The sequence below is a fragment of the Piliocolobus tephrosceles genome, chromosome 7 (genome assembly GCF_002776525.5).
Source record: "Piliocolobus tephrosceles isolate RC106 chromosome 7, ASM277652v3, whole genome shotgun sequence".
In the NCBI taxonomy this organism is placed as follows: domain Eukaryota; kingdom Metazoa; phylum Chordata; class Mammalia; order Primates; family Cercopithecidae; genus Piliocolobus; species Piliocolobus tephrosceles.
In genome coordinates, this window is record NC_045440.1 from 3,020,583 (window position 1) to 3,031,912 (window position 11,330).

An 11,330-nucleotide genomic window follows, 5' to 3' on the forward strand; every position below is an offset into this window, starting at 1 on the left:
ATGGCTTGGCCAGGTTTATGCAGCAATGGGCAGCCATCAAATCTTCTCCCAGTTCATGGGCATTTATTCCCATCTGCCACATTGCAAGGCAGCTGGAATGACTGTCACCATTCATGCTTCCTTCACCCCTCACTCCACTGCAGCTCAGCTGAGGCCGCTGAGAACATCAGAACAGTGAGGCAATGTGATCACCAACTTTCCCAAAATAGAAGCCACCACAGAGATAAACCAGCCAACTGTTTCCCTCTCAACTCACCCGCTTGTCACATTTTATTCTCTGCAGTGGGGTCTGCCAGACCTCTTATTTCTTCCTTTCTTTTAAATTTCAGGTAAGAAACTAGAATATTTACAATGTTACATCCCTTCCTTTAAAAACAATGACTGGCACTCATAACTGAACACTCCTTGAAAATATCCTACATCTTCACAAAGTCATGCATCTGATTCCTTTCTGCCAGTAATTTGTCACCTTCCTTCACCGTGCCCAACAACCCAAAGGCCAGGTGAACACGAAATCGAATCACTGCCAGTGTTGGCGACTTCAAAAGTCATCAGGTGTTCACCGGTTGCTCTGAAAAGCCATCTTTGCATTGTGACCATTTTATTGGCAGAGTCCTCAAACTCTTGTTTTCTTGTTAGCCAACACATGGGATCGCCGGGGAGCCTGCTGTGTCAGACATCCATCTGTGGACACTAACTCTGAGACGACCACCAAGCACTTAAAGGACAAGAAGCAAGTTGTGCAGGTGGAGAAAGGGGAAGAGATGCCCCTGCTAGTGGGAATCCCAGTGAAGAAAATGGGGAGATGAAGCTGACGATGAGGAGGACAAAGAAGAGGAAGAAGCGCAGGAGGAAGAAGGTGGAGGTGAGGAAGACGGTGGAGACGAATGAAGAAGCTAAGGCCCCTAGTGGCAAGATAAAGAAGATGGTGGTGTTGATATCGCGAAGCAGAAGATGAGGAGGATAACCAGACAGCAGAAAAGTCAAAGAAAAAAAAGGTGGCCATGACCTGTTCACCCTCCACTTCCTGTCTCAGAAACTAGACATGGTCATCTTGGAGAGAGAGGCCCAGCCACTGCAGATAGCGCCACCTGCTGGTGACACACTCTCCACCATCCGCCCAAAACCACAACTTGAGTTTGCAGCAGGAGAGGAAAAAAGAATCAAAACTTCCAAGGCCCTGCCTCTTTTTTTTTTTTTTTAAGTAATTTTAAACGAGAGATTTGTTAGTATTTTTGAGTTTCCTTTTATATTTTTGCATATATTGTCAAGAGTCCGCCATTTTTAATGATCTCAAGTGATCAAACCAGCCTCCTGAGCATCTTCTGTCCGACTTCTGACTTTACTTGTGGTGTGACCAAGTTCGTTATCACCTCAAAGGACAAAAGAAAACTCGTAGAAAGAAGCAAAAACAATTAAACAATCTTATTCTGAGCATTCCACTAACTTTTTTTGTACATGCATTTAGCTGTACTATAGATGGTTGGTTTGTATGAGATGGTTAAAAAGGCTAAAGATAAAAGATGTATTTATTTATTTACTTATTTGTCTATGAAGTTGCTATTTATTTTTTTGGTCGATTTCACGGATGTGGGAAACAATGTTGTCCACCGATGAACTGGAATTTTATTATGCTGAGTTGTTCTAACAACAACAGCAAAAAAGACATCATGCATAAATCTTGTATAAGATCCACATGTGGTTACCAAGATAGGCAATAACTATCCTAATTCAATTAAGTAAAGTTAAACAGAAGACAATACTTTCAGGGATCATTTCTATAGTTCGCTACTAGAGAAGTTTCTCTAAACATGTAGAGAAAAAAATGTTAAACAGGAATATATGAAGATCATCAAAGAATGGACCAAACGCCGCAATGTCATTATCATTTTTATTCATCATCTCATTAACATGGATAAAACAGTTGCCCCTTCTGAGTTCTCATGGCAGGGATTAGTTATCATGCCCTTCATACCTGAAGCAAGCCCCATGAGTAAATGTGTTTCTGGTTTAACTCTGGATATGCTCAGACATGAGTTAAGGGACGACGGGGCACAGAGCAATCTATGAGGTCTTAAATAGAAGCTGTCCGTGGCTCCACCCTTCCTCTCGGAGCACATTCACTCCATCAGGAAATCCCATCAGCTCTGCCGGATTCCTGGATCTTTTCACTCACCAGCTCCAGGGCCACGTGAGGGCTCTGGGTAATTTGCAGCCATCTGTCTGCTCCGCCCTCTCCTCCAGCTCCTGCCTTTGACCCCCTGCAGTCTGTTTTGAATGCCGCAGCCAGGCAGAGCTACTCTTTTCAAAGGCCAGACAGATCTCATCACTCTAGTGGCTGAAAATCTTCTGGTCCTCCCATTTCACCCTTAGGAAAGCCCAAATGCTTGCAACGGCCCCCAAGGCCCTATGAAATCCACCCCTTGGACTTCTCTGACATCAACTCCTGTTCCTCCGATTGCTCGCCCCGTTTTGGACATCCTCGTTTCCTACTGTTCTTCCCCATGGTTGGTGCCTCTGCCAGACGCAGCGTCCCCCGGCAGCTCCCACAGCTCTCTCGCCGCCTTGCTGGGCTCTGTCCTGACCACACTTTACATCTGCAGCAGGTTTCAACCTCCAGTTTTCTCTAAACCACCCCCAACCCTTGATGCTCATTTTCCTAAAGCAATGAACATCTTTTAATGTATTTGACAACAGACGTAGTGATGTTTACTTTCTTCCTGTCCTCACTAGAATGTACAGTCCATAAAAAGAGGAATTTGTGTCTTTTTCACTGTGCCTAAAACACATATTTTTATGGCTCATAGAGAGCCCATAAAAAATATGTGATGAGTCAGCAAATGACTAGATGCCTAACACTTGTTTTGCAAACCACAAATTAGTTAACAACTGTGATTTCTAAACTTGGACCTCAAAAGTGATGGAGTCTGTGAGCCACATGCTGGGCCTTCTAGGTGGTGATTGGAGTTGTTGCCAATCCCTGGTGGGTTTCATTCTGCAATTACAAGTTGTATGAGGCAGCACAGCCCAGAGTTGGGCAAAGCACCTGAAAAAAACAAGTGGCTAACAGGTACACAGGAACCAGGCACAGTGGCTCACGTCAGCAATTCCAGCACTTTGGGAGGCTGAGGCAGGAGGATCACTTGAACCCAAGAGGTCAAGGCTACAGTGAGCAGTGATTGCACCACCATACTCCAGCCTGGGCGACAGAGTGAGACCCTGTCTCAAATAAAGCAAAACAAAACAAAAAACAAAAAAACAGGCCAGTGTGGTGGCTCAGGCTTGTAATCCTAGCACTTTGGGAGGCCGAGGCAGGCAGATCACTTTAGGTCAGGAGTTTGAGATCAGTCTGGCCAACATGGCAAAACCCCATCTCTATAAAAAACACAAAAATTAGCCTGGTATGGTGGTGCCCCCTGTAGTTCCAGCTACTCAGGAGGCTGAGGCAGAAGAATCACTTGAACTCGGAAGACAGAGGTTACAGTGAGCCAAGCTCTCACCACTGCACTCTAGTCAGGGTGCAGAGCAACACTTTGTCTCAAAAAACCAACAATTACATGGGGAAAGTGTTCCTGTGAAATTGATGGGATAGTTAAAATTGACGGGTAATCCAAAGTGTCTGATTACATCAAAAGTAATCAGGGAAGTATTTATCAAATCAATACAACCATTTTTCAGCTACTATGTTGGTAAAAGGTTTTAAAAACTATAATAATGCCGGCAAAGGAACGGAAAAAATGCACCTTTAGACCTTGCCTTTTAGAAAACAGAGCCCTTTGCGAAGTTATTTGAAAAATGGACCAAAAGCCTTAAGATGTTCAGGAATTAATTTGTGGGAATTTACCCTAAATTTGGAAACATCTTTACAGACAAATATTTTATTTACAGATGCCTTTATAAAAGCCAAACTTGAAAGCAACCTATATGAGTGGCCATAAGAACATGGTTAAGCGAACTATACATGGCTCATTAACTCGATCCTGTTTTTAGTGACTCATTAATAGTTTAACAATGTAGGAAAGTCCTAATGTGATGCTATATAACCCCTTACCCCAACAGATCAGGGGAAAAAGGTCAATAGCAACAGAGGTCGGAGCAGGACAGAGCTGGTGCTCCTGCATTCTCGGACTTCAGGGAGTGCCCCATCCATCTGATCCCAAATCCCCGGAAACAGTGTCTTCCGCTTCCAGCGGAGCTGGGGATCACAGCTCCAAGGCTCAAAAACCTTTCCATTTCCAAACTCTTCTTCACGATGCCTCCTCTAAGCTCCAGGAACCCACAGCGCATAGGCACCCTGTGAGATCTCGGAGCTTCTGAGGAACGTGTATGAATTAGGATCCAGAGTAACAATGTTGGAGCTCAGAAACTGATGCCCCAAAGTGAAGGCCTTAGGAGTGAAGTTTCTCTCTGACCTTCCCCCGCCTTTCTATCTCTTGTCCCTCATTCTTCCCTGAGGCAAGCCATAGAAACTGGTATTCTTCTTCCCCAAGGCGGGCCATAGAAACCAGAACCCCTTTCCCTCAAAGCCTTAAAAATATTCCTCTCTTGACCAGGCATGGTGGCTCATGCCTGTAATCCCAGGGCTTTGGGAGGCTGACAAGGGAGGATCACTTGAGGCCAGTTCAAGACCAGCCTGGCCAACATGGCAAAACCCCATCTGTACTAAAAATACAAAAAATTAGCCAGGCATGGTGGCAGGCACCTGTAATCCCAGATACGTGGGAGGCAGAGGTTGCAATGAGCCAAGATCCCATCACTGCACTCCAGCCTGGGCAACATTTCAATGTATCAGCTGGTCATAAATAAAGCCCCTCATTCCAGAGGGGGTCCTGCCCTACACCAAGGAAGAAGAAATGCTGCAACCCAGAGGCCAACAAGAATCTGAACAGGCAAGCCTGGCTAGGTTTCCCCATTCAGTTTATTACCATCAGCTCTGTTAAATCAAGTCTCCTAAGGCTCTCTCCTTACATATTTCTTACATATTTTTTTTTTTTTTTTGAGACGGAGTCTCGCTCTGTCGCCCAGGCTGGAGTGCAGTGGTGTGATCTCAGCTCACTGCAAGCTCTGCCTCCCAGGTTTACGCCATTCTCCTGCCTCAGCCTCCCGAGCAGCTGGGACTACAGGCCCCCTCGCCCGGCTAGTTTCTTGTATTTTTTTAATAGAGAAAGGGTTTCACCGTGTTAGCCAGGATGGTCTCGATCTCCTGACCTCGTGATCCGCCCCGTCTCGGCCTCCCAAAGTGCTGGGATTACAGGCTTGAGCCACTGCGCCCGGCCTCTCCTCACATATTTTAAGTTTGACCTAAAGTACCTCATGAACAATACCTGAATGGAGTTGTAAACAGACTGTAGTTTACTCTTGTGCCAATCACCGAGTTTTGGCCAATCAAATGTGGCCAACCGTTTAAATTGCATTCAAATAAAGCAAACACTAAGCTATAACCAATCTTGCTGTCTCTGTGCCTCACTTCCATTTTCTGTACGTCACTTTCTTTTTTCTGTCCACAAATCTTCCACCACGGGGCTGTGCTGGAGTCTCTGAGCCTCCTCTGGCTCAGGCAGCTGCTGATTCGCGAATTGTTGTTTACTCAATTAAACTTCGTGAAATTTAATTCAGCTGAAGTTTTTCTTTTAACAGTTTATACCCTTTTTGTCTAATCACATTTCTATTTATTATGTGTTTCTTTTATTTATTTATTTATTATTTATTTTTGAGACAGAGTCTTGCTTTGTCACCCAGGCTGGAGTGCAATGGCGCGATCTCCGCTCACTGCAGCCTCGACATCCCGGGTTCAAGCGATTCTCCTGCTTCAGCCTCCTGAGTAGCTGCGATTACAGTTGCCCGCCGCCACCGCGCCTGGCTAATTTCTGTATTTTTAGTAGAAATGGGGATTTGCCATGTTGGCCAGCCTGGTCTCAAACTCCCGGCCTCAAGTGATCCGCCCCCCTTGGCCTCCCAAAGTGCTGGGATTACAGGCGTGGCCATGGTGCCTGGCTCAATCACATTTCTACATGGCTGTGCCTGCTTCCTTGACCCTAAATGTAAACATGGATGGGTTACTCTGGGTCTTTGGGTCTTTATCCTGAAGCCTCTTGTGCCAAATAAAACTATGATCAAATACATTTGTTGTGCTGTTTTCTTGGTAACCTGTCTTTTGTTGTAGGGGTGTCAGCCATAAACCTTACCATGGGGAGGAAAGGGACCACCCCCTTTCTGACCCTACAATCCTCACTTCAATTACATAATGAATAGAAACAAAAATGTAAGAACAGAAGTATAAAAAAGAGAAGAAATGTATTTGTAGAAAAGGAAAGGTGAATCCTATAAAAAAGTGCAACAAAATAGGATTAAATGGGTACATAACTGATGTATTTTGATGGGGATCATTTAGCCCTCACAACTGTTTTCTAATGGGAGCCCGCCATACAGATAAGTCCAAAAATAGGTTATTTAAAATGTGCTCTAAAACACCACTCCCACTACAGTTTGTATCACCTTTGATGTACTCAATCCCATGATGTTACTTTTATATGGTAAGAGAGTTGGACCAGCTGTGGGGAATTTCAGCAGAATAAATCACAAATCTGATCAACTTCATATGTGAATGTGGAAATGGGAGTTGGTTATCACACCCTGTAGCCTATCAGGCCTTAGAACTCTGAGTGCCGCAGGGTGTGGTTTAGCCACCTATCACAGATACGTTTCCTTTCACTTCCAAACAATCTGTTGAATACCACCAAAGAAAGGAAGAAAGCAGAGAAATAGAATACCATACTCTGTTATCAACGATTTCAACGTGGTTCTCTGGAGGCAACAGAGGACTTGGCTACTTTTCAGAAGAGAATTCTTACAATCAGTTCCTCCAAAGTTCTTATGGTTTCAACGTCAATTCTCTAACATTCACTGGGTGTCCTACAGCTCAGTTCTGGTACTATCTGGAGTTACCGTCATATCCCACAAATTAAGGGCTCAGTTCCATAAAACGTCCAGGGCCAGTGGGGTCCCCAGGCTACCTGCACTTCTACCTGGCTGACTGTAAACTCAGGAGTTTCCATGACTGCCTCAGGTTCATTAATAGACTAGAGTGACTCACAGAACTCAACAAAGCACTGTATTGATGATTCACATACAGTTTCCTATAAAGGATACGACTCAAGAACAGCCGAATGGAAGAGCATAGGATGAGGTATGGGGCTGGTGGCTGGGCTGTGGCGCTCCCGTTCCCTCTCTGGGTGTGTCATCCTCACAGGACAGCATGAGCTCACCAACCCAGAAGCTCCTGGAAGCTTGTTGCTCAAGAGTTTTTATTGAGGCGTTATGACTTAGGCATGATCAGTTAAATCATTAGCCATTGGCTGGGCGCGGTGGCTCTCGCGTATAATCCCGGTACTTTGGGAGGCCAAGGCAGGCGGATCACTTGGGGTCAGGAGTTCGAGACCAGCATGGCCATCATGGCAAAACCCCAACTCTACTAAAAATACAAAAATTAGTCAGGTGTGGTGGTGCGCGCCTGTGATCCCAGCTACTCAGGAGGCCGAGGCAGGGGAACCGCTTGAACCCAGGAGGCAGAGGTTGCCGTGTGCTGAGATTGTGCCATTGCACTCCAGCCTGGGTGACAGAGCAAGACTCTGTCTCAAACAGAAACAAACAAACAAACAAATAAATAAATCATTAGCCACTAGTGATTGAACTCAATCTCCAGTTCTCCTCTTCTCTCCAGCAGTTGAGGGGTGGAGCCCAAAGTTCCCACCCTCTAATCATAAGCTTGGTCTTTGTAGTGTGGCCAGCCTCTCTCTTGAAACTGTTTAAGGACCCACCCTGACTCGCCTCAATAGCATAAACTTAGTTATGATCAGAAAGGATTAATGAATAACAGAAGACATTCCAACCACTCGGAAATTTCCAAGGGTCTTTGATGCTCAGTGCCAGGAGTCAGGGATAAAGACCAAACCTATTTTTTATTATACCATAGTTCTGAAATGTTTTCTGGGTAAATCTCTTTATTGCAGTTTCCCTAAATGTATCCTGAAGCTAACATATTTAACCTCCTTGCCAACTGTGCCTCAGTTCTGTGTGCAAAAGATGGCCCTTCATATACGTGCACTTAGCGTGTTCCTTGACTCGTTCACTGATAATAGTGGTATATGCTGCTTACCCAGAATGCTGCTGGTGTCAGTGATAGTATATTGCCAGAATCCCAGAAGACTCAGTGCTCTAGGAGAGTCCAACCAATTAGCACACGAATAGAAGGTGACTGTTCTCACACTAGTGGAGTTTGTCCAGTTCTTTTGGTAGCAAGAGACACCTGACTCAACTTTGCTTAAAGAAGATTTATTGGGGGGGGGGGAAAGTCTATCTAATCCTATATATGGACACGGAAGAATGGAAGAAAGCAGAGAAACAGAACACAGAGAGAGACAAAAACACTGCCAGGAAGGGTACTAGGAGCAGTAGCTGAAACTCACAGAGAACGTCCCATAGAGAACAAGCCCCAAGTTGTAGCCTTGTGCAGACCAGTGTAAAAAGAGCTAACACAAATAGGGTCAATACAATAATGGCTAACATTTATTGAGCGGTTATTATTCACTAAACACTATTTTAAGCACTTTATAAACATTAATTCTTTCATTTCTCACTCTGACCCTATGAGACCTGGCCTGGCATGCCCCTGTTTAACAGAGCAAGGTCACTTATTTAGTGGCATGGTATCTGAGCCTGGGGTCTCCATCCTTACACCATACTCACTCTCTAAGGATGGTGAGAAAATGACTCTGCAGCTACAGTCTGAATTTTAAGCAATTAGGGTCAAAATGACCGAAAATTCTCATAAGTGAGTGCATTCACTTGAGAAAATGAAGTGATCATTCAAACTCATACTTCAGGAAAATTTATAACTACATAGGACAATTACAAAGATCTAAATGTACAAACTCAGAAAACCAAAAGAACTGATTCTAGGCAGGATCAAGAGGAAGGCACTTCCCTTAGTTGTGCTTTTTTTTTTTTTTTCTTTGAGACAGGGTCTCAACTCTGTCACCCAGACTGGAGTACAGTGGCGCAGTCTCGGCTCACTGCAACCTCTGCCTCCTGGGTTCAAGTGATCCTTCCACCTCAGCTGGAACTACAGGCGCACGCTACCACGCTCAGCTAGTTTTTGTGTTTTTAGTAGAGATGTAAGTTTCACCATGTTGGCTGGGCTGGTCTCGAGCTCCTGACCTCAAGCGATCTGCTCGCCTCAGCCTTCCAAAGTGCTGAGATTACAGGCATGAACCACGACGCCCAGCCCTTAGTTATGCTTCTTAAAAACACCTCTAATTTGAGCATGTTAGCAATCTCAGCCCCCTCACCATGTGATGCCCTGAGCCACCTCAGGACTCCATAGAGTCCCCACCAGCAACAAGGCCCTCATCAGACGCAGTCCCTCAACTGTGGGCTTCTCAGCCACCATACTGTAAGAAATAAACTCCTTTTCATATATATATATATCATATATTATATATATTTAAATGCCTCTAATTCCCTATGGGAAAGTAATATAATTAATACCAGAACTAATATCTATCATATCCACTTTAAATAGTAATTTAGACAATAACTACAGTTCATTCCATAGTCCAAGTTTTGTTACTTTCAGCTAATTCTTTCTGCTATCATTTTAAAGTCCGGAATAAAGAATCCACCTCCAAAGATCATTCAAGTTCAGTATCAAAACCAGATGAACCAGCCCAGGCAAAGAAATGAGCCCACTGAAAGAACAATGCCCTAACAAAGCTCATTTCCATCCAAAGGTGCTGCCCTGAGTCACTTTTGCACCCTTATTATCTCTTTGATCCCCACAACAGAGGAGCAATGGCAATGATACTGTTACTCTTAGTGCATAAAGAAGGAAGAGACCCAGAGTTGCGATGGGATAGACCTAAGTTCCAACAGCTGACAAGTCCTGAAGCTGAGACCAGAATCCAGTCTTCTCCATTACTTCCGTAACTCTGGCTCATTTTAGTGACAATTTCCCAGATTTTATACTAATAAGCATCAAAGCTCACTGGCTTGGCCTAACCTCTGGTGACTTACCAGTGAGCGGTGAAATGTGAGGACTCAGACAAGAACAGACCTAGAAAATCTGTGTTTTTTGTTTTTTTGTTATTTTGAGACGGAGTTTCACTCTTGTTGCCCAGGCTGGAGTGTAATGGCACAATCTCAGCTCACTGCAACCTCGACCTCCTAGGTTCAAGTGATTCTCCTGCCTCAGCCTCCCAAGTAGCTGGGATTACAGGCATGCACCACCATGCCCGGCTAATTTTGTATTTTTAGTAGAGACGAGGTTTCACCATGTTGGCCAGGGTGGTCTTGAACTCCTGACCTCAGGTGATCTGCCCGCCTCCACCTCCCAAAGAGATAGAATTACAGGCGTGAGCCACTGCACCCAGCCTTGACCTAGAAAATCTAATAGTAAGGTGAAAATAACTGTCTTTTTTATTTTAGCACTTAGAATGTACCAGGCACTCTGTAAAGTGCTTTACATACATTCTACCTTGTTTATCCTTAAAACATCACTGTGAGGGGTATAGTATTAGCTCTATCTTACAGACGAGGGAGCCGAAGGTTAAACAGGTTAATTTATCAAGGTAACAGTGAGTAATCCTGTATGATGGGGAGGTGTGTGTTCAGGTCTAGAACTTATCCCAGCCAAGTGAATCAACAGAGACAGGAACTCTGCAGGCTGCCGTTGGCATGGGCTGATGGTCATGCACTCAATTTGCCTTCTCTGGGCATGGCTGTCCACTGTCCCTCTCTCCTCACCTGCAGCCTCTGAATGACTAGGTTCTCTCTCCATTGACGTCTTCTCTTTGATACAGAAATCCCATCCGGCCTTTGGGAGGCCTAGTATTCTTTTTTTTTGAGGGGAGGTGGGGTTGTGGGGGCTACAGGAGGAGGCCTAGCATTCTGATACTTTTCCAAGGGTGTGCTTCTGAGACATCCCCTCCCTCAATACAGAAGGATCAACAAGTCAAAAGTTGTTTAAATCCTTTATAGTTGGGCACACAATTTAAGAAAAATAATATTTTCATGCAATATTTTTTAAAAGTCAAAATTAACGCCAAAAATTCCACAAAATTCAAATGAAGACAGGATCCAAAGGTCTACTTACAGGACTCACCTCACTCCCCTCACCCCAACCTCAGCCCTGTCAGATGCTATCCATATTTCAACACTTGACATTGCCATTTTTTTCACCATGAATGTTTTTGCATTAATTTTGCCCTTTTTTTTTTTTTTTTGGAGACTGAGTCTCGCTCTGTCGCCCAGGCTGGAGTACAGTGGCACGATCT

At 44.5% G+C, this 11,330-nt stretch overlaps 1 protein-coding gene and 1 pseudogene across 3 annotated transcripts in view; one reads left to right on the forward strand and one right to left on the reverse strand.

Annotated features, from left to right (window-relative positions):
- ERI1 (exoribonuclease 1) overlaps positions 1-11,330 on the reverse strand; it is a 162,070-nt gene that overhangs the window by 102,794 nt on the left and 47,946 nt on the right. The gene's annotated exons all lie outside the window — the stretch shown is intronic.
- On the forward strand, positions 1,754-1,835 carry LOC111551406 (annotated as a pseudogene).